The 22,282-nt window shown below is 38.2% G+C and overlaps 1 protein-coding gene across 1 annotated transcript in view; it reads left to right on the top strand.

Annotated features, from left to right (window-relative positions):
* ANK2 (ankyrin 2) overlaps nucleotides 1–22,282 on the top strand; it is a 671,298-nt gene that overhangs the window by 56,749 nt on the left and 592,267 nt on the right. The window lies entirely within an intron of this gene.

Genomic DNA, 22,282 nt, shown 5'->3' with positions numbered 1-22,282 from the left:
TGAGTTTGGGCAGTTGCCCCAGGTCTGACTGGCCATTGCCATTATCCTTCTTGGCTTTGTTTTCTCATCTGTAAAGTAGGGATAGTTATAGTTTACCATTCATTACTTTTGTGCCTTAAGTGACATGTAGAGATAGAGTGTTTCCTAACTTTAAAAGACCTTTAGGTGGCTCAGTTAGTTAAGCGTCTGACTTTGGCTCAGGTCATTATCTCATGGTTTGTGAGTTTGAGCCCTGCATCTGGCCGTCTGCTGTCAGCAAAGAGCCCGCTTTGGATTCTCTGTCTCCCTCTCTGTATCCCATCCCTGCTCACTCTCTCTCTCAAAAATAAATAAATGGTAAAAAAAAATCTTTAAAAATTAGGTTATTATTGTTCCTAGGCTGTGAGGAGACAGAGCCATGCAGGGCCTTTCAGAAGTGACATTTCAGCCAGGCTTTTAGCAACTGCTAAAAGATTTAAAAGATTTTGCCAAGCTCTTGAGTTCAGAACTGTAATGCATAAAGGAGACTAGACCTGAAAGGTAAATGAAAGTATAAAGAATTAGTCTCCCGCAGGAAAGGCACTACACATTTCTTTCTAAATCTGTGAACAGTGTTTATTTTGCACTTTTCTCTTTTCACTACATAACTGTTAGGTCTTCATTTGAGCTGTTGTTGGGGGAGTCTGGGGTGATCTCATTCCTTTATAAATTGCCCTTGATACTTTTCAAAACTCATTTTATGTCAATTATCACTTTATTTAGGAATGACCATTAAGATCCAGGCCCAATGCAAAACCTCTGCTTTTTCCTACTTGAGTCTGCCTATGAGAGTTATCACTGCAGTAACTCAGACCCAGAGAAGCTTCTGGAATGGGGAAGGTTCACTATTCTAAGAGTTCTTTCTATACTTTGACTAGCTCTACCACCTGGAAAACAGGAAATTCTCCCTGAAAGCAATCATTCCCTTGGGAGTCCCAAACTTTTCTCCCACTGAGGTATTTCCCAGTATCTTCTATCTGGTCTTGACCCCACTCTCAACTCTTGTTAATTCAGTGAGTAGCTCATAGTCTCATTAATGGAGAGCCCATACACAACTGCTGAAGCTAATTTCAGGAGTTCCACACAAACTTGACTATTAAGAATGCCCGAAGAACCTTGCTTGTGTTGAATTATTACAATAATTTCTCATTAACTTAAGGCAAGGATAACTGCCAACATTTCTGAGGCAGAGCCTCTCAGCATACGTTGCTGTCTTCCCCCTAACCCCCCCCCCCCCCCCCCCGGAAATTACCTGTCTTTTGCACTCAACACTTAGGAAATATTGAGTGTTCACACTTTCGGGGTATTTTTTTTATTAGCAGACTCTTATTTAATCCTCATAACTTTATGAGGGAGGTATTACTATGAACCTCGTGATACAAATAAGGGACCAGATGGAATAGAGATGTGAAGTAATGTGTTCAAAGTCACTTCCTAGTATTTGGCAGGGTGAAGATTTGAGCCCAAGAAGCATAACTCCAGAGTTCTTGCTGTCAACCATAGTACTATGCAGGCTTTTTGTTTTGCTTAAAATCCTTTCTTGATCCTGCCAACATGTCCTTTCATCACCCAAATCGCATCCACTATCTCTATTCCCTTATCAATGGCTTACTCTTCACCTCCCTGCATTCTGCCTTTCTCTATTGACATTACTTCTTTCCTTTTTTTTAAGATCAGTAATCACCAGCTGTTTCATATGTTTTCATTTTTTTAACCTTCTTTTATTCTTAGCATTGTTAAGTCTTTCCTCCTTGAAACTCTTCCTTTTGTTTTTGGTGACACATCAATCTCTTAATTGTATTACATTCCTTTGACGGTTCCTTCTTTGAGTCATTTATTCAGGCTTTCATTTAGTGTGTGTGTTGTGTGTGTGTGTGTGTGTGTGTGTGTGTGTGTGTGTATGTGTGTGTGAGAGAGAGAGAGAGAGAGAGAGAGAGAGAGCAAGATTAAGAGACAGGCAGAGCAGGCAAGAGGCACTACTTGTCATTGGAGGTTGAAAAATTGTTTCTTAACCTGAGTGCTTATTAGAAGAATGTGTTTACTCTGTGAAAATTCATCAAGCCCTGCATTATTATTTGTGCTTTTTATGTCAATCTTCAGTGAAACATTTATTTATTTTCTAAGGTTTTATTTATTTTTGAGACAGAGAGAGAGACAGAGCATGAGCAGGGGAGGGGCAGAGAGAGAGAGTGAGACACGGAATCTGAAGCAGACAAGGGGCTTGAACTCATGAACCGTGAGATCATGACCTGAGCCAAAGTCGGACGATCAGCTGAATGAGCCACCCAGGCACCCCTTTAGTAAAACATTTAAAAACAAGTACGTGTAATGAGGAGCTTGGGGTCTGGTGTGAGAAAGACAAACAGCTGATGACATTGCAGTATGATTGCAATGCCATATAGACTGATGTGGGCCATATAGACTGATATAGACTGATGTGGGCTGTGACCTAGAGTCCTATGAAAGTACAGACTGAGCAGTGACAGCTCAGGAAGTGATGCCAGAGTTGAAAATCACACACAAAAAATGTTTAAGAAGGTCGAAGAGTTTGAAGATTTAATTAGGACTGTATGTAAGCACCTTTTAGACAGAGGTTATGGCACGTCAAATGTACATTTTTTTAAACAAGGTTTCTTAGTGCTTATGCTTATTTATTATTTTTTAATGTTTATTTGTTTTTGAGAGAGAGAGACAGAGAGAGCGGGGGGGGGGGGGGGGAAGGGGGGAAGGGGGGATGGCAGAGAGAGAGGAGAGAGAATCCTAAGCAGGCTTTGGAGTGTCAGCACAGAGCTGATGTGGGGCTCAAACTCAAGAACTGTGAGATCATGATGTGAGCCAAAGTCCAATGCTTAACCAACTGAGCCACTCAGGTGCCCTGTCAAATGTGCATTTAAAACATAAAGAGAGGTTGTTAAGTTTGGAAGGTTTCATAGCCATCGGTCCGTCCATGTGATAGTTTTTGAGTGCCTATGCTTGGATGCTATGCTAGGAATGACAAAGTCAGTCTCCATTCTCAACGAGTTTACTAACTAGCACAGTGTATGAGATAGACAGTTAATCAAGCAGTTAGTGTAAGGTGTAATGAGTACCACTACCAAGGAAGTTGAGAACTAAAATAAATTAATAGACATTAGACTTGAAGCTGAGTCCAAACCCAAATGGTTATATTAGTTGTTTAGGATTTTATCTCACAGGCAGTTTGAAGCCACTGATAAGTTTGCCATTGGAAAGCAAAAGGGTCAAATTTGTAGTTATGGGAGGTTCTCTGTCTATGGCTGCGGGGGTAAGACTGGACCTAGGATCCCAGTAAAAAGGATGTTGAGACAGTAGACATGTAAGAGATATTAGATGCCTGGATTTGCTAGCTGCCTTCATGATAGTGAGACCAGGTGGATTCCATAGACTGACTTCTCAGAACCTGGTGTTAATTGGATGTCAGTCAGAGAGGGAAGGGAAGCCTCCCTCAAGGGAGCCTCTCATGCCTCAGGCACGTTCAGTTGAAGAAGACCAAATGCTAAAACTGAGAATGTGAGATCAGGTCTTGTTGTAGGGAAAGCCGATAAGTCTAGTTTTGGCCTTGTTGAGATGAAAGTTCCTTACGGCTGTATGGCCACAGCAGGTTGCAGGTGGACTAGGGACATGGGTGGGTAGCAGATCTGTGAGGACATTCCGTGTCTGTCTGTGCCCTTGGAATCTCTCTCCTTAAAGGCCCTGAGGAGCTCTGAGAGCTTCTTCCATTCCAATATTTGGCGCTCAACATTCTTACACTTACTGATCTCATTTACCGCCAATAATTATTATGTTCATGTGGGATATTCCTAAGTCTATGTTTCAACGTACATTTCTTCAGCAATCCGCATACATCATTTCCATTGGCCTACTTGGTGAGAGGTGCCACGTGGTTGTCCTATATCTCTCTTTAATATCTCACTCACACTTAAATTTCAACGTGACTTGCACATTTGCTCCTTCTTGGTCTCATAATTATTTTTTTCTCGCACCGTTCTCCCAATATACAGCCACTAAAAATTGGCAGAATCTTTGACGTCACGTACTCTGCATATTCAGTAAGTTCCTGGTCCCATCGATCTCTTTTCTGGTGTCTCTCTCTAATCTTGTTCCTTATTTTCCAGTTACTTCTGTATTTCCTTTTTTTTTTTAATTAAAAAAATATTTATTTATTTTTGAGAGAGACAGAGAAAGACAGAGCATGAGTGGGAGAGGGCAGAGAGAGAGGGAGACACAGAATCCAAAGCAGGCTCCAGGCTCCGAGCTGTCAGCACAGAGCTGGATGCGGGGCTCAAACCCACGAACCATGAGATCATGACCTGAGCCAAAGTCAGATGCTTAACCGACTGAGCCACCCAGGTGCTCCATTTCTGTGTGTTCTTTATATTTCTCATCGATTTTGCCCATGTATCTTCTGACTGGTCTTCCTGACCCCACTATCAATCCTCTCTAAATCAGTTGTCCTGACTGGTGGGCCTGGCAAACGTGGTCATCATGAATAAAGATCACTTATGGTTTTCTTTTATTTCTTGTCCTACATAGTTTGTACATCTGTAAAAAGGAAAGGATGCATATATATTTTAATATTCTCTGATAAAGTTCTAGTTTTCTTAACATTTTATTATGAAAAGTCTTTTAACATAAAGAAGAGAGAATAGACGAGGGAAAATTCATATATCCAGCAATATTTTAACAAAATAATTAAGAAGTAATTAAGGAGAATATTCATTAAGATGCTAAATTGAATCTTTAACCCAGTATTCTAGCTTTAACAATTTTTAAGATTCTGCCACATGTACTTCATCTTTTTTTAGGTGAAATATTCTAGAGTACTTAAAGGAGACATGATGGTTGTTCACCTCTGAATATTTACCTATACATTTCTAAAAATATGAAGATTTTCCTACATAACTGTATCAAACAAAATGAACAGTTCTTCATATTATCTAAGATCCAAACTATGTTCAGGTTTTTCCAGTTGTCCCCAAGCTATCTTTGACAGCTGATTTGTTAAAATCAAGAGCCAAGCAAGGTCCACATATTTATTGCATTAAGTTGTTTTGTTTCTTAGGTCTCTTTTAATCTAGAACAGTCCTCCCTGCCCCAAGCCCCACCCTTTTTTATGACCTTGCCTTGTTGAGAGGGAAGACCAACTGTCTGCAGAATGTCGGCCCTTTGAATTTGTCAGATGGAAACTCTATTTTATCATTAGCTTGTTTTATCTGGCTCCTCTGGTCACCTCAGGCATTTTTTTCTATGTTGGTCCTTAATCATTTGCTTTTTTGAAACATTTTTTTCTACTCACTGAAACCTTTATTTGCCTTTTATCTTCTGGTACTGAATACCACTGTGTTCTGCCTTCTGGAACAGATTTTCCTTTTCCATTTGTTTTCCTTATTGGGACTTCTGACATGTCTTTTATACAGGATATGCCTGACCGCTCTAAAATCCTCAGTTCTAGGATGTCATGGTCTGGATCTTTACCTGAATTCAGTGGTTCCCAGTCAGGAGTATACTGCCCCCTAGGGGCACTTCTGGAATGTGTGATACTTTCAATTGTTACAGTGACTGGGGTCTTACTGGTCAATATTCACCAGTGGCCAGGGTTGCAAATGTTCTTCTCTACTTGGAATAATCTTGAGCAATTAAGAATTATCTTCCCTAAAATAATAATATGTTGAAGAACACCTGATCTTTGTTAATTTACTCTTGGGTTAACTGACGAGATGTGATACACCAGCACATAGTAGGTGAAATGTTTGTTGAATGAATACGTGGGTTTTGAAATTTGACCTTTTAAAAGCAGACTTGTATGCAGGTATGTATGTAATCTCTACACCCAAAGTGGGGCTTAAACTCATACCTCCAAGAGTTTCATGCTTTTCTGACCAAGCCAGCCAGGCACCACAATAAAATCTTTTTAAAAAAAGAAATCTCTACACCCAATGTGGAGCTTGAACTCACAAGCCCGAGGTCAAGAATCACATGCTCTACTGACCTAGCCAGCCAGGTGCCCCAGACAGTGGGAGGTTTTAGAAGTTTTTTGAAAAGAGATTTAACAGAACTCAATACTATTTGTGGAAAACAGCATCACAAAGAGACTTGAGCCCCAGGAAAATAATTTTTTGAAACTCTCAGGATTTTTATTGGTATACAACAAGGTCTTCCCATCAGTTTCTTCCCTTCTCGTGGGTTTTTTCCAGAAGGAGTGTGGGGGACAGATTTGTGTGAGGATCCACCAGCAGTGAATAGGTACTGATTCTCTGCAGCATAAACAGTGAAGGTCAGAATGCAGAATAGGTCATAAGAGACGTTGCTAAGGTAGAGTCAGAACGTGGTGACCAGATGGGGCAGATAAGAGAAGTAAACTAAAACACATGTTTTTGTTGTTGTTGTTGTTTTTTAATTCTCAAGTTAGTTACAGTATAGTCTTGGCTTCAGGAGTAGAACCCAGTGATTCATCAGTTACATATAACACCTAGTGCTCATCCCAACAAGTGCCCTCCTTAATGCCCATTGCCCATTTAACCCATTTCCCCACCCCCATCAATCCTCAGTTTGTTCTCTGTATTTGAGTCTCTTATGATTTACCTCCCACTCTGTTTTTATATTATTTTTCCTTCCCTTCCCCCATGTTTATCTGTTTTCACAAATTCCACATATGAGTGAAATCATATATCTTTCTCTGACTGACTTACTTCACTTAGCATAATACCCTCCAGTTCCGTCCATGTTGTTGCAAATGGCAAGATTTCATTCTTTTTCACTGTCAGGCAGTACTCCATTTTGTGTGTGTGTGTGTGTGTGTGTGTGTGTGTGTGTGTGTATCTCACATCTTCTTAATCCATTCATCAATTGATTGACATTTGGGCTCTTTCCATAATTTGGCTATTGTTGAATGTGCTGCTATAAATGATTTTTAAGATTTCTGGGCTAAGACACTGGGTGAATGTTAGGTATTAACTGAGATGGGACAGTAGGAAAAGGGACAGGTTATAGGGTATACGTGGTAGGGAGAGGGGTAGGAAGATAGGAGCTTATTGCTTTGTTGGATTTGAGATACACTGAGGATATTCAGATAGAGAGATGTAGCAGGCAGATGAGAACTTAAGTCTGGAGCTCATAAGAAAGGCCAGAGCCAGCAAGTATAGATTGATTGATATTATTTTTAAGTTATCTTTATACCTAATGTGGGGCTTGAACTCATGATGCCAAGATCAAGAGTCCAGTGCTCTACCAACTGAGCCAGGTAAGCTCATCCCTAGAGTTTCTGATTCAGTCTGGGCAAGGCCCAAGAGTTGGCAGCTCTAACAAATTTCTAGTGACGCTGCTGGTCTGCTGACCACACTTCGAGAAGTACCAGCCTAAAGAAATAGGTAGTGAACTGGGTGGGGGTGGGGGGGCATTGGAGAGTGCCCAGATTAAGAAGGAAGTGAAGGAAGAAACGCTAAGTGAGAGATACCTATAGACATGTCTTACAGTCCTTGCATTGTAATAGAAATAATTGTACATTAAATGTACTTATTATGCACACTTCTTTGCATATTAAATGTGCACGTATTGGGTATACAGTTAGATAAGGAGTATCAGAAGAGAACTGAGAAAACAGAGAATGCTATGAATCCCAGAAATTTCGTCTTTGGAAGAATCCCTCTCATTCTGTTTAATCCCTAAGTGGCTTTCATTTGGGACTCATCCACTTTATACAGGCCTCAGTGGCCAGTCCCATTCCTGGAATAAAAATGTCAAGCCAAGGGGCACCCGGGTGGCTCAGTAGGTTAAGCGTCCAACTTCAGCTTAGGTCACGATCTCACGGTTTGTGGGTTCAAGCCCTGTGTTGGGCTCTGTGCTGACAGCTCAGAGCCTGGAGCCTGCTTTAGATTCTGTGTCTCCCTCTCTGCCCCTTCTCCACTCGCACTCTGTCTCTGTCTCGTCTCTCAAAAATAAATAAACATTAAAAAAATTTTTTTTAATGTCAAGCCAAATTTATAATCTGAGATTTTCTGTGAGTTGCTCCTAAAAAATTAAAATGGATTTTATTTTTTTTATTACAAGGAAAGTGAAAATAACATCAGTAACAAAAATAACTCAGTGAGTGTTGACAATATATTCTTGTTAATTTTATTGTTTCCATATACAGTTTTGTTTTGGGGGAGAAACTATAGCTCACCAGCAATATGCATGCAGAAGACTCAAATGAGCTAAATCACATTGTGGGGAACTTGCTCAGCAAAGCAAAAATTTTAAAAGCCCTGTTACTAATAAAAATATTGAAAGTATTGAAATTAGTTTTTTAAAAAAATGTCCATGATCTCATATTTGAGAAATAGCCACCACGAAGATTTAGGTATATTTCTTTCCAGTCTCATGTATATTGTAGGGGAGGCAAAATTATTTTTCCTACTACCCTCTAGGTTTGCTTGCTGGGGCCCTGCATATTGGACTAACAAAAGATTAAGAAGAGAAAAAATACATACACATTTAAGTTTTATGTGGCACAGGAACCTTCACAAGGAGATGAAGCCCTGAAGAAACCCTTGGGTCTGAGTGTTTTTATATGAGATTTGATGAAGAATGTATAGTCATGGAAAGACATGATAGAATAAAAGGGTATGAGCTAAAGGTAGTAAAGAGGGGGAGACTTAGCAAAGCCTGTTCATTCAGATTCTTCTTTACCTCCAGGTAAAGGGAGGGCACCTTTCCCACTAGAGTCTCAGGACCTGTGTTAGGGGAGACCAAGGAGGTCAGAGAATCCTTCCTACACCTGCTGTTTTCTCAAACTCCTTCCAGTTAAGTATTCAATATACCAAGTTACCGTATTTGGGTGTAGCATGTTCTGAACTCCATCAATATTTGGAAAATTAAAATGAAATAATTGATTCAATTTTGTATCTCATTCTTTTCCACTCGATATTATAATGGGACATTTGTCCATGTCATTAAATGTCCATTGGCAACCTCATTTTTTTTTTTTTTTTGAGAGAGAGAGAGAGAGAGAGAGAGAGAGAGAGAGAGCAAGCACACAACTGAGGCAGGGGGAGAAGGAGAGAGAGAATCCCAAGCAGGCTCCATGCTGACTCAGGGTTTGATCTCACAACCGTGAGATCATGACCTGAGCTGAAATCAAGAGTCAGATGCTTAACGGGCTGAGCCACCCAGGCTCCCTGGAAACCTCATTTTTATTGGCAGCCCTGCATTCTAGTTTATGGTTGTATCATAATTTATTTAACTATTGCTTCAAGTTGTTCCCTTTTAAAAAATCATTCTAATCAAAACATAGGTAAATATTAACATTCTTTTTTGTATAATAGAAAATTTCTTCTAAAATGTCATAAACAGATATTTGGTTTTTGGCAACATTCTCTTTGCTATTTAGATATTTAGGTGATATTTTAGTTTGACGGATGCAGCTAGTGCTCAAATATACTCAATAGTTTTGCTTTTCTCCATTTCCTTCATTTTGTTAGCCATCAGTCACCTGGATGGGGCAATTTTTTTTGCTAACTGTATGTGTATAACTTTTTTTTTTTAATTTTTTTTTTTTTAATTTTTATTTTTGGGACAGAGAGAGACAGAGCATGAACGGGCGAGGGGCAGAGAGAGAGGGAGACACAGAATCGGAAACAGGCTCCAGGCTCTGAGCCATCAGCCCAGAGCCCGACGCGGGGCTCGAACTCACGGACCGCGAGATCGTGACCTGGCTGAAGTCGGGCGCTTAACCGACTGCGCCATCCAGGCGCCCCTGTATAACTTTTAACAATACTCAGTAGCAAACTTGTATTCAACTATTATGAAGAAATATTAGGTGTTCTGGGAAATTACAGAGATGCTCCCAGAGAGATGATATATAGTGAGGCAAAAATATGAGTAGACTATAAATGATAATCAAATTTTTAAAAAAGATTTTCTTTTTAAGTAATCTCTACACCCAAAATGGGACTTGAGCTCACAACCCTAAGATCAAGAGTCGCATGCTCCTCTGACCAAGCCAGCCGGGCGCCCCCCCCCTCCAATATTTTTAAAATGATAATCAAATTTAGTTTTTTGGTTAACCACTCTCTGACTTAAAGTTCCAAATTAAAACAAAGAAGTTGTATGTATGAAATTGTAGATTCTCTTCACATGTAGATTGTAGAAATGTAGATTGCTGTATGTAGAAATTGTATGTATATTTCCCTCCTTCTCTAGTGTCAGGAATAAAATTCCAATTGTGTTAAATGTGCATGTTGAATAGAAAACGCATCCCCATATCAGAAACATGAAGTGTGCAAAGATACATTTTTCAGAATTGAGAAATTGTAATTTATATGCATGTATCTGTCTGATATATGTCTACCTATCTATCACCTATCAGAGATCACTTAGTGATAGGTATTTTTTTTTTTCCTCTTGAGATTACCTAAAGAGTCTCTTCTTCTAGAACCAATTTGTGGACATTTGACTGGTATCTCTGCCTTCAGTCACCTCTGATCTGGCTTATTACTTCCAGACCAATATTCCCAATCCCCAGTTCTCATCAGGACAAAGTGAAATCAAAGTCTGTGCTCATCTGGGGCAGCTCATCCTAGCTGATTCTGGGATTGTCAAGACAGTTGTTCTCCATCTTGGTCACAATCGAAACCAAGATCCTGCTGTTACCAGTGAGATCTTGAAGAGCCAGGAAGGGTGGAAATCACCAGCCCTTTTCTTTTCTTTGGTTGCTGAAATGTGATAGCTCATCAGATGAGGTTTGGAGAAAAGCACACTGGATGTAGTGTAACACAGTTTGAGGCCCATCTTTGTTACCAATCTTTGTGTCTTTAGGGAAGTGTCCCATGTAGTCTTGGTCGGCTTTTATAAATCAGGATAACCACTGTTTAGCTCCCTCTCAAAATTGTGGTTAAAAAGATACCGACTGTGTATACGAAAGTGCTTTCAAAAGGATAAGTTGTTTCACAAATATATAGAAGTTAAATTTTGTCAGTACCCTGCTACTGCAAGGGCTGACTAAACACAAATCCCAAAATATTATGACTTACAATCAACTAACTTCAGCAAACATCTGTGGAGGATTCAGAGACCCTAGAGGTCCTAAAGACCGGGGAGAAAGGTAAATAGCACACACAGTTCCTCTCCTGAAGGGGCTCATCATGTCCAGCTCCTGGGAAGCAGGTCCCGGTGCCTTGCCGGCCCCCCTGCCATAGCTGCCATGGAACCAAATCTTTGAGAATGGATACTAGCCTGCAACTGATGGCTAGCTAGAATGTTCCTGTTTGTGCTCGGGACGCAGGGTGGGGGGTGTGATGTGGGAATGGCTGACTACTGAACAACTATCCAGCACACTATTGCCTAGAGCTGGATCTGTCGGTTTGCTAATCTTTTGTATGGTGGAAACTGAATTTATAATGACTTCCAACTTCTCTCAGCATTATCATTTACAGACAGCTCTAGCGCTTGCCACTGATTTCTAGTTTGCCGAGCAAGCTCAAATTGCCTGTTCTTTGCATAAAATTGGACCTCTAGGGAAATCTGGTTTGTACCAAAGTGGTTAGGAATGGAAGTCTGCTCCCGTGGGAGTTTTCTGTACCGTCAGGTTGTGTGATCTGCAGCCCCCATTTTTCAATGCTGGGGGAACCACTTTTGGTGAGGTCCTGGCGTACTCTCGCTAGCTGTGCACATCCTGTAATATCAATGTGGAGTAAGCAATTTTTTGATCATTCTGCTTTGTTCTTTAAAAATTAGTCACCTTTTTCTTATTGACAAGGCAGTATAATAGTACATAGATTTCTCATTTTCTTCTCATTGACTCACATAATTATCTCAATTACACAAGTGCATGGGAGATTTTACTACCAGATTTAGCATTTTTCTCGAGATCCTGGAGGATGGAGTGCTCTTTCTACATGACTGTTTTACATAAGCATTTATACATATCTCAGTCTCAGACCTTCTCACAATTATTTTATCAGACAGTCTACCCTTGCCTTCACCTGAACAGAATCCTAAAGTAGGATTATGGAGGAAAAGGAATCATGGTGGAGCCTGACTTCTCTGTGTTCTCAGAACGAGCGGTTTGTTGCAGAGCATCTGTCAAGATTTTCTTTTGCCAGGAACTAAGCCGGGAGAAGGCGCTGTGCTCTGTAGCCCCTTGCCGGCCCTGAGTCATTAGCCAGCAGTGAAAACCCTGCAGTTGGAAAAGCCCATTAGCCCCAGAGAGGCTGACAGGAAATGAATACGCTTCTGCATCTCCAGTCAAGGACAGTGCCATTAAGGGCTGCAGAACTACAATATCCCAGACTAAAGATTTTCAAATTCTATTGCTGGTGCACCATTAAGACTTTCACTGCAATTTCGACCCAGGGCCGGAAACCCAAGTAATAGGAGCACAGTTGTTAAGGCAGAACATAATTGGGATTATGAACGAAACAAGTGAATTCTAAAGGGAATCTATATATTGAGTTAGCTGTAGAATAGGTCTCTTAGTGTTTGTTACTCTTTAATGACCGTAAGTTCAATCTGTTTTTAATTTTCAATGATATTTCCTTTTTAAAAAATGTTAATTGATGGCTATGCCTCAAAAGACTGCACTGGCAAATTTTATTTAAGTAAATCTAATATGTGCATATAGTAAAAAGGTGAACGCTAAAGAAGAGTAAAAAATGAAAAGTAATGTTTGCTTTATTGAATTTCTGACTTCCATTCCCACTGCCAGTGGTAATAGTGTTTTAAATATTCTTTTAAAAATAATGAAAACCCCCTGAATGGCTAAAAAGCAGAAATAGGCCTGTATTTTTCACTGTTTTAAATTTAATTTAAAACTTAATGGGACTCCTGGCTGTCTTAGTCGGTAGAGCATGTGATTCTTGATCTTGGGGTTATGAATTCAAGTCCCACCTTGTATGTATAGCTTACTTAAAAAAAATGTTAAAAATAACCGTGTAAGAGACTGTCAGCCAGATGTAAGATATGGAACCTTACCTGGATCCTGACTGGACGAAATTATTTAAAAACTCCAACCCTCCCCCCTCCAAAAAAAAAAAAAAAAACCTAATGTTTTATTTCTTCTCCCAGGTGCTGGCTGGTTATGTGGGTAGGTTCACTTGGTAAAAAATTCAGCAAGCTGTATACTATAAATACTGCAACACAAATTTACTTATAAGCATTTATAAAATAAGCAAGGAGATTTTAATATTTTTATAAAGTAAGCTCTAGTCCCAACGTGGGGCTTGAACTCACAAGCCCAAGATTAAGAGTTAAATGCTCTACCGACTAAGCCAGCCAGGTGTCTTCATGAAGGAGATTTCAGTAGTGACTAGATATTTGATAATATTAAAGAAATGTTAATTCTTCAAGTGTGATAATAGTATTTTTGGTTATGGTTTTAAAAACCCTTATATATTAGAGATCTATAAAGAGATACTTATGGATGAAATCTAGGATTATTTTGAAATAATCTAATATGTGTTTTTGGGACGGGGATGGGGTAGAGGGGAAATGTAACTGGCCATGATTTGCTAATTATTAAAGCAAAATGATTGGTACATCTATGTTTATTATACTAGTCTCCCTGCTTTTGTTTATACTTATAGTTTTCTATAATAAGAAGTGAAAAAATATTTTCATGAAATATTCTGAGCATAAAAACTGTGAAATAATAGTAGCTAAATTAAATAGTGCTTACTCATGTGTGAGGCATTAAGTGCTTTGCATATATTAACTTATTTGATCTTGTGTCCCTGTGAGAAATGTATTGTTATTATCCTCATTTCACAGATGAAAAAATTAGGTTAAGTAACTTGTCTAGGGTCACAGAGCTCAATAGTGGTAGAGCCATATGGGTTTCTGTGAATATTTGCCTCCTAGCTTAAGAAATAAAACCTTTTGAGATGCCTGGTGTCTCAGTTAGTTGAGCCTCTGACTCTTGATTTCGGTTCACATCATGATCTCACGGTTCATGTGTTCGAGTGACAGTGCGGAGCCTGCTTGGGATTCTTTCTCTTCCTCTTTTTCTGCCCCTCCCCTGCTTGCCCTTTCTTTATCTCTCTCTCTCAAAATAAATAAATAAACTTAAAAAAAAAAAGGAAATAAGGGGCGCCTGGGTGGCTCAGTCAGTTAAGCGTCTGACTCTTGATTTCAGGTCATGATCTCATGGTTTGTGAGTTCCAGCCCCACATTGGGCTCTGTGCTGTCAGTGGGCAGCCTGCTTGGGATTCTCTCTCTCTCCCTCTTTCTCTGTTCTTCCCCTGCATGCATTCTATCTCTTTCTCTCAAAATAAATAAATAAATAAATAAATAAATAAATAAATAAATAAATAAATAAATAAATAAGGAAATAAGGAAATAAAACCTTTTAACATAGCCGATGACTACTTATATTATAGGTTGAATCATGTGATATTGTTTTTATAGGTCAAAAATGGTGGCACATTGGCAACATCATGTGGTTGACCTCGATACTTCTTCCTAATTACATCTTGCTCTGAGTCCCCAGATAATAACTACCGTCATTCCCACTCATTTCTTTGTAGTTTTATTTCACGTGTATCTGTTCCTAATGGTGCATAGTATTGTTTCTCATGTTTTAAAATTTTATATAAATGATATCATCCTATTAGCATTTTAACAATTTGCTTTTTGCTCTCACCTTATGTTTATAAGATGTATTTATGTTGATATGTTTATAAATATACTCATATATATGGTATATATATGGTATACTCATTCTGGCATAGTATACAATAATAAAAATACACAAACAAAACCTAAACATTTTATTTTCACTTTCACTTACTATTCTTTGGAAAGTTTTCCATAGCAGAAATACAGATCTATCTCATTCCTATTAACTAACTGCGAAGTATTCATTCATTGTATGAGTAAACGAATTTATTTAACCAGTTCCCAACAGATGGATATTTAGGTTGTTTCCAATCTTTTGTTATGATAAACAATGATCCTACAAATGTATATGACATACTTGTATGAGTTTAAAGAATAAACGTTAGGGGCGCCTAGGTGGCTCAGTCGGTTAAGCGTCCAGCTCAGGTCATGATCTCACGGTCTGTGAGTTTGAGAACCGCGTCCAGCTCTGTGCTGACAGCTCAGAGCCTGGAGTCTGCTTCAGATTCTGTCTCCCTCTCTCTCTGCCCCTCCCCCACTAATGCTCTGTCTCTCTGTCTCAAAAAAATAAATAAACATTAAAAAAAGTATAAACTTTAAAAGTTTGTTAAAAGAATAAACTTCTATCAACAATGGCAATTTATAAACTTTAAAATTAGTAGGTAAAAATGCCACACTAATCTTCTTGAGCTTCTAGGACATATTTGATTGAATTTTATTTGGTCCTCCCTGACTGGATTCCAGATGGTTCTCACCGATATTCGTGACAGACTACATTTCATCTGTTCTTCCGGAAAAGTATACCTCCCCTTAAGAGCATTTGAAAATGTGCATAGATAGGCAAAGCAGAAAATGTGGTTGAGTTGGAAAATGTTTACTCAGTTTGACACTGTGGCAAATAAAATAAAACAAGAAAGAACCAGAATTACGGGAAGAGAGGGAGTCTTTAAAATAATAAAAAATTAATCTTAAAGTAAATTACTTTGATGTAGCTTTGGGAGCATAGCTGCTTGCTCTGGAGAAAAATCCTTCTTCAAGGGTCTGTGGGCTGAGGATAGAGATGATGGTAAAGTTTGTTCTTCTGTATTGTTGGTGGGGATATTTATCCTTTTTGACTGTCCGCTCTCCTATGCTTCTTTTGCTACCTCTCCTTGATCCCTAATATGTCTTTTTTGCCTCAGCGTGGATTATGAACAACCTTCCTGGTGACTGTCAATGGCAAGACTCTTGGCAGTAGTGACTCTCACCTAAAACCTGAAAATGTGAAGGGAAGCCTGAGGTTCAGTGATAAATACTGGGCATGCAGGATGAATATTCTCTGCCCAGTTGCAGTGGCCCTTGTGCTATTGGTATATATACACATTTGTATAAAGAGGTAATAGGTGCTGGAATGACTTTGGGAAATGAATTGTTACCATATGTGCATAAGCTTATTTCTTATTCCAACCTTAGCAATCCTCATTGGTCAATGTTCTTGCATTGTGGGTAGATTCTTGGTTGAGACCATCTTGGAAAACTGGATGTTTGCTTTCCTATTCTGAATAGTAAGCTGGTTTTGTAAAAAGGTTTCAGTGTTTATCTCAGCCTTCACTTCAGAGAGAGCCAAGGAAGATATTTTAATAAAAGGATTACAGTTAAAATGTTTAAAGCATACTAACTAAAGAAAAAAATTTTAGCATCTTATTCCTTTAGGCTTTCTTGCTGCTTATGCTTAGCTTTAAAAATCCATATTAAAGGAGACCCTATTATCATACATTAACAATCGGAACCATAAAGCCTTTAACGTTTAAATTCAACTGCAAGAAAATCAGTCTTTGAGATATCCTGTAAACTTTATAATGTTGACCAAAATATTTTAGCTTGCCAAATCTATTCTTCACTGTGTGAAAAAAAAATATGACAATATGAGGTGTGGGTGTAGATGTACTTTTTTTAAGCTTTATTTTTTTAGAACAGTTTAGTTTCACAACAAAATTGAGAGGCAAGCGCAGAGATTTCTCATATACCCCTTGCCCCACATGTGCCTAGCCTCCCCATTATCAATATCACTTACTAGAATGGCACATTTATTACCAAGGATGAACCTATATTGACAGATCATAATCACCCAAAGTCCATAGTTTACCTTAGGGTTCACTCTTAGTGTTGTACATTCTAATTCTTTTTGTTTTTAAAAAATTTTTTTTTAACATTTATTCATTTTTGAAAGGCAGGGAAGAGACAGAGTGCGAATGGGGGAGGGGCAGAGAGAGAGGGAGACACAGAAACAGAAGCAGGCTCCAGGCTCTGAGCTATCAGCACAGAGCCCGATGTGGGGCTCGAACTCACGGAGCATGAGATCATGACCTGAGCCGAAGTCGGCCACTTAACCGACTGAGCCACCCAGGCTCAGTACATTCTAATTCTATGGGTTTGGACAAATGTATAATTACATTATCCATCATTATAATTTCATACAGAGTATTTTCACTGCCCTAAAGATCTTGTGTGTTTTGTCTACTCATTCCTCCCCATCACCTTGTCTTTAGCAACCACTGATTATTTTTTACTATCTCTATATTTTTGCCTTTTCCAGGATGTCATATAGTTAGAATTCTACTATATGTATAGCCTTTTCAGATTGGCTTCTTTCACTTAGCAGTTCATATAAAATTCCTCCATGTCTTGTCTTGGCTTGATAGCTCATTAAAAAAAAATTTTTTTTTAACGTTTGTTCATTCTTGAGAGACAGAGCATGAGTGTGGGAGTTGAAGAGTGAGAGAGGGAGACACAGAACCCGAAGCAGGCTCCAGGCTCCAAGCTGTCAGCACAGAGCCCAACACAGGGCTTGAAGTCAGACGCTTAACCGACAAAGCCACCCAGGCACCCCAGTAGCTCATTTTTTTTTAAGTACTGAGTAATATTTCATTGTCTGAATGCACCACAGTTTATTTACCTATTCACCTACTGAAGGACATCTTGGTTACTTCCAAGTTTTGGCAGTTACAAATAAGGCTGCTATACATATTAATGTGCAAGCTTTTTTGTATGGACTTTTTTTCAGCTTTTTTGGCTGAATGCCAAGGAGCACAGTTGCTTGATTGTATAGTAAGAGTATGTTTAATTTTGTAAGAAACTGCTAAACTGTCTTTCAGAGTCGCTGTACCAGTTTGCATTCCCAACAGCAATGAATTAGAATTCCTATTGTCCCACACCTTTGCCAGCATTTGGTGTTGTCAGCTTTCCAGATTTTGACCATTCTAATAGGCAGGCAGTGGTATCTCATTGTTTTAATTTGCATTCCTTGATGAGATGTGCAGTGGAACATCTTTTCATATGTTCATTTGCCATCCACTTATCTTCTTTGATGTCTGTTAAAGTCTTTGGCCCATTTAAAAAAAATTATTTATTTAATTTTTTTATTTTTATTTTTTTTTAAATTTAAATCCAAGATAGTTAACATATAGTGTAATAATGATTTCAGGAATAGATGGCCCATTTTTAAAATCTGGTTGTTTGTTTTCTTATTGTTGAGTTTTAATAGTTCTTTTTGTATTTTGTTTAACTGCCCTTCATCAGATATGTCTTTTGCAAACATTTTTTTTTTCCAGGCTGTGCCTTGTCTCTTTTTGGCAGAGCAGAAGTTTTAAATTTTAATGAAGTACAGTTTATCAATTATTTATTTCAATGATTGTGCCTTTGGTATTGCATCTCAAAAGGCATTTTCACACCCAAGATAATCTAGGTTTTCTCTTGTATTATCTTCTAGGAGTTTTATAGTTTTTGTATTTTACATTCAGGTTTATGATCCATTTAGAGTCAATTTTTCTGAAGAGTGTAAGCTCTGTATAGATCCATACTTTTCTGTACATGGATTTCAGTTGCTCTACCACTGTTTGTTGAAGAGACTATCTTTGTTCCATTGTATTGCCTTTGCCCCTTTGCAAAAGATCAGTTGATTATATTTATGTGAATCTATTTCTGTCCTCTCTATTCTGTTCCATTGATCTATTTGTGTACTCTTTTGCTAATACCACACTTTCTTGATTACCTCATTTCTAGTAAATCCTGAAATTGGGTGGTGTCAGTCTTCTAGTTTTGTTCTTTTCCTTCAATATTGTGTTGGCTATGCTGGGCCTTTTGTCCCCTCATATAAACTTTAAAATCACATTGTCAATACCTATAAAATGACTTGCTGGGATTTTGGTTGGGATTGCATTGAATCTATATATCAAGTTGTGAAGAACTGACATCTTGACAATATTGAGTCTACCTATCCATAAACATGGAATATTTCCTCACTGATTTAGTTGTTCTTTGTATTTACTAATCAGAGTTTTGCTTATATAGATCTTGTACATATTTTGTTAGATTTATACCTAAGTAATTTTGGGGGGTGCTAATGTAAATAGAATTATTTTTGATTTCAAATTTTGCTTGTTTGTTGTTGGTATACAGGAAAGCAGTTGACTTTTGTATGTTAATCTTGTATCCTGCAGCCTTGCTATAATCACTTACGAGTTGTGGGACTTTCATTTATTGAATCTTTTGGATTTTCTACATTGATGATCTTGTCATCTGGGAGCAAAGACCGTTTTTTGTCTTCCTCCCAATCTGTATACTTTCTATTTCCTTTTCTTGTTTTATTGCATTAGAAGACTTCCAGTACAATATTGAAAATGGTGGTGAGAGGAGTTATCTTTTCTTTGTACTGATCTTAGTAGGAGATATATATCTTTTTTGTGTGTGAAAAAAGAAAGATTTAGAACATCTTCTTACTAGGTCAACTCACCACTAGACTTTTTAATGCCTTTAGTCATCTGTGACAAAATAGGTATAAAATCAAACATTTTTATTTGTGTCATTCAAGTCATATATATCTCTTATAAATTAATTTATTTCAGCCTAGACTGATAGATTCTCTCTCTTTTTAAAAATGTTTCCAAATTCACAATGGCAAAATTAAAGTAAGATTAGATTAAAAAGGAAAATAATATAGCCACATGTGAAGATTTTAAGTTTTTAACATGTGAAGATCTTAATCTACTGTTTCAGACTTAACTTGTGCTACTCCTCTGGATAAACCCTTCATTTGGGGTAGACTTGTGTATTGCTTGCTTCCCAAATATATTACATTAGGTTATTATTATTATTATTTTTTTGGTTGCAAGGAAGAAATTCACTCATATAACCTGAAGATAAAGGGTTTTATTGTGAATACCCAGGACTTAGACTTTGTCTTAGCTGGGTGGGCCAACTTAGCTAAGTGGGCTCTTGGGTCAGGCCCACTCTGGTCTAGTCAGTGGCCACTTCCTGTGAAGAATAGAGTAACACCACTGTCATGGGCAGGCAGTTTCAGCTGAAGAATGAAAGTTTCTGTGTAACTCTGGGACTGTCATATACAGAACATGTCTCAGGTATTTCCACTGCTCTCCCTTTATGGATATCTATTCTCTTATCCATAGGGTGTTCTCAGTGAATTCACTCATATTTTGATTCTACCCAGATAAAATAGTAATAAGTTAATCAAATCCTGCCTCAAATAGTGCAGTCTGTTGACATATTCCATCTATGATCTTTTAATGGATCACTACTGAGGGCATATATGTGCTAATATTATTTGTAAAGTATTAAACTTACATATTGAATCATCTTTTTAAAAGATTTCCTTTATTTTACATTTTCTAAAGTTTATTTTGTTTGAGAGAGAGAGAGAGAGAGAGAGAGAGAGAGAGACTCTATATGCAATGACTTTTTAGTGAGAGTACTACTTTACTGGAATTGGGTATATATAATACCGTTTCTTTAGAAACGAATGTGATTTTTAAAAATAGGCAAAAGGCACTGAATCATAACCTAGTACATAGGATCCATGCCCTAAACATTTTGGGGAAAATAAAGACACACAGAGATGGCCCTTTCCCTCAGAGAGTTTACACTCAGATGATTCAATATATGGAGTGCCTGGGTGGCTAAGTTGGTTAAGCATCTGACTTTTGATTTCAGCTCAGGTCATGATCTCATGATTTGTGACAGCCAGCCCCATGTCAGGCTCCACACTGATAGTACAGAGCTTGGGGTTCTCTCTCTCCCTCTCTCTCTCCGCCCCCTCACCCACTCTGTCTCTCACTTTCTAAAATGAAATAAACTTTAGCAAATGTAAAATAAAGGCAATCTTTTAAAAAGATGATACATACTGATGTAAGCTTAATAGTTAAGAAATAATATTAGCACATGATATGCCCTCAGTAGTGATCCATTAAAAGATCATAGATGGAATATGTCAACAGACTGCACTATTTGAGGCAGGATTTGCTTAATTTATTACTATTTTATCTGAGTAGAATCAAAATATGTATGAATTCATAGAGAAAACCCTATGGATAAGAGAACATATATCAACAAAGGGAGAGCAGTGGAAATACCTGAGACATGTTCTGTATATGATAGTCCCAGAGTCACACAGAAACTTTCATCCTTCAGCTGAAACTGCCTGCCCATGACAGTGGTGTTACTCTATTCTTCACAGGAAGTGGCCACTGATTGGATATAGTTATTATAGAGTTGACCCTTGAACAACATGAGTATGAATGGCATGGGTCCACTTATATTCAGATTTTGTATAGTTCAGTACTGTAAATGTGCTTTCTTTTCTTTAAGATTTTTTAAATAACATTTTCTTTTTTCTAGTTTACTTTATTGCAAGAATGCAGTATATAATACATATAACACAAAATATGTGTTAATTGACTGTTTATGTTATATAATCATAGTTAAGACTTCTAGTCAACAGTAGGCTATTAGTACTTAAAGTTTAGGGAGTCAAAAGTTATATTCGGGGATGTGGGTGCCCCTCATCCTTGTGGTGTTCAGGGGTCGACTCTATTGTGGTAAGACGGCAGGTTCAGAAAAAGATCAGAACAGACTTGAAGAAAACCCTCAATTTAATTTTTATTCATTTATTTATTTTTTATATTATTTATTTACTTATTTTTATTAGAGAGAGAGACAGAGAAAGTACATGAGCAAGTGGGGGAGAGGGGCAGAGGAAGAGGAAGAGAGAATCCACCAGTCTCCTTGCCCAACTTGGAGCCTGATGCAGGGCTTGATCCCATGACCCTGGGATTATGACCTGAGCCAAAATCAAGAGTCAGACACTTAACTATAACTGAGCCACCCAGGCGTGAAAACCCCTAATTTTAAATGAGCTGAAGCCTGGGGCTCACAGCTCACTAGAAAATCCTCAATTGTTAGAAGACTACAACATCTATTAGAAGAAGAAGGTGAGACAAAGACATCCAGACTAGGAAGATCAAAATGGAGAATTAGCTAAAATGATACTTGATGACTAAATCATTGGGGATCCTTAAAGGAAGAGCACTGAGCATACCTTCGAAGTTAGTAAGTAAGATGGCTGTCAGGGAAATGGTTATGATTTGGGACCAAGGAGGTGAGGAAGGACCTAGAAAGGAAAGACTTTTTCAACAGGTTATAGGAATGCAAATATAGAAATAATTACACTTATTAAATTTAGAGTTGAATTTATGCTGGTCTTGGGGTTGAGGGGAGAAGCAATGTGGACTAACAAGGACAGCAATGATCACTGAATGGTTGGCATCTTACCAGTGATTTACCTCAGGTGTATGTGGTTTGTATCCCCTTAGGTCTGTTATACTCT

This window comes from Felis catus, chromosome B1 (assembly GCF_018350175.1).
Source record: "Felis catus isolate Fca126 chromosome B1, F.catus_Fca126_mat1.0, whole genome shotgun sequence".
Classification (NCBI taxonomy): domain Eukaryota; kingdom Metazoa; phylum Chordata; class Mammalia; order Carnivora; family Felidae; genus Felis; species Felis catus.
This window is presented reverse-complemented; position numbering and strand designations above follow the sequence as displayed.